At 43.8% G+C, this 2,098-nt stretch overlaps 1 non-coding gene across 1 annotated transcript; it reads right to left on the bottom strand.

The window, feature by feature from the left end:
• Positions 1-568: 568 nt before the first annotated feature.
• On the bottom strand, positions 569-674 carry LOC132048457 (small nucleolar RNA R71). The gene has a single exon (XR_009412991.1). It is a non-coding gene; the product is annotated as a small nucleolar RNA R71 (small nucleolar RNA).
• Positions 675-2,098: the final 1,424 nt, after the last annotated feature.

The raw sequence follows: 2,098 nt of genomic DNA, 5'->3' as shown, positions 1-2,098 counted from the left end.
GCGTATCAAATTTTGGCGCCGTTGCCGGGGAATACGGTTTTGAAATTACTAAATAGTGTTTGCTTTATTGAAGTCTTTTGCTTATTCCATCACACCTTGTTTGCTACTTTGTGTAAACCAGGTGAACATGAATCAGAATCAGCAAAATCAACGTGCTGGTGACCAGGGGAATCGGTTGAACAATCGGGCTAATGATTCGGATGATGAGAATGTTTTCGCTGAGCTCGTTCCAGAGGAGGATTATGCATCTGCTATTGTTCAGCCTCGAATTGGAGCTGCTTCGGTGAAGATTGATTCCTCTTTATATCAGTTGTTGAAGCTTGAGGGATACTTTCGGAACTCTACCGAGAATGACCCTCAACGTCATTTGCAAAATTTTGTGGATGTGTGTGCTAATCACATCCAGAACAACGTTCCACAAGATGCTATTCGGTTGAGGTTATTCAAATATTCCTTGGCTGGAGAGGCAAGAACATGGTTCGAGAAGCTGCCCCGAAATTCGATTACTACATGGGCAGAGATGGTGGCTGCGTTTCTCACAAAATGGTACCCCCTAGCAAGAAGGCTGAAATTCGGGACAAGATCTATGAATTTAAGCAGCGACCGGGGGAACAATTATATGAAGCATGGGAGAGATTCAAGGATTATTTGCAGAAGAGCCCAAATCATGGTTTTCCGGATAACATATTAATGGAGAAGTTCTACCGAGGGTTAGATCCAGTGTCGCAGTCAGTTGCGAATAATGCAGCTGATGGTTGTTTCATGAACAAATCTTATCGACGGGTGACCACCATACTTAACAAGCTGACAACTCATAATCAGGCTTGGCACTCAAACAATGTTGATGTGGTACCGTTTGGTAGTGCTATGATCCAAAATATAGTGAAAGAGAATCAAGATACCCAACAAACCTTGGCAGAACTTGCAATAAATATTTCCTTGCCGACGAAGAAGTTTGATGAATCTCGCATCAAGAAGGTCAATGTTTGTGAGGAGGAGGCAGTTTTACCAAAAGGGATGTACCATGCTCAAGATGGTCCATTCCACGAAGGGCCCCCTATGCAGATTGAAGATGCTAATTATGTGAATAACTCTCAAGGGGGTTACCAGAGACAGAATTACCAAGGTGGTTATCAGAGTCAGAATCAATGGAGACCTCAACAAGGTCAAGGTGCTTATAACAACTCTGGGAACTACAACAATAACTATGGTGGTGCGAACCAAGGGAGCTACAACAACAGCAACAACTTTGGGAACAAGAGTTCCAACCCTTATATACCACCGAAAGGGCAGTCAACAGAGCAAGGTAGTTCAAAGGTTGAATCAATGCTTGAGAAGATTCTGGCAAATCAGTCTAAGTCTGAGAGGACTTTATCTGGGCTGACAGAGACAGTGGGTTCCCATACAGCAGCTATTCAGAAGCTCGAGTCACAGATGAGGGATATTTCTAGAGAGCAGCACCCTCCTAAAAAGGGAGGACTTCCGAGTGACACTATTCCAAATCCAAAGAATGGGGGAGGCGGTGTAGACCGTGTGTTTGCCATCACTACTAGGAGTGGTAAAATACTCCAAGGGGCTGAAAAGAAGGTGATTGATCTTGAGCCGATAGATGAAGAGGATGAGGTGCAGTCTGAAGCACCCATTATTGTTGATGAGAATGCTACTGACAAGAAGGTTGCTGATATTTCGGAGATTGCGAAGGCAGCTGAGAACACAAGTAAGCAGCCTGTGAAAGGGGCTCTCCGCCCTTTGACTCAGCTTTTCAAATCTACACCACCTTTCCTCAGAGGTTGGTAAAGAAGAAGGAAGATGCTAAGTTCGAGAAGTTTTATGAGCCAAGCGCTTATCTCTAAATTTCCCTTCTTGGATGCTTTGTCAAGGAGATGCCCGATTTTGCTAAATATTTGAAGGACTTGCTCGACCAAGAAAAAAAATGGTTCAACATGAAACCGTAAGTTTGACTCACACTGTGAGTTCCATCATCTCAACTACTACTGTTCAGAAAAAAGGAGATCCTGGGGCGTTCACCATTCCTTGTTCTATTGGGCACCATGATTTTGCTCGCGCTTTGTGTGATAATGGGGCGAGTATTAATTTG

This window comes from Lycium ferocissimum, chromosome 2 (genome assembly GCF_029784015.1).
Source record: "Lycium ferocissimum isolate CSIRO_LF1 chromosome 2, AGI_CSIRO_Lferr_CH_V1, whole genome shotgun sequence".
NCBI classification, from domain to species: domain Eukaryota; kingdom Viridiplantae; phylum Streptophyta; class Magnoliopsida; order Solanales; family Solanaceae; genus Lycium; species Lycium ferocissimum.
The sequence above is the reverse complement of the archived record's forward strand: the minus strand, read 5'-3'. Positions and strand labels throughout refer to the sequence as shown.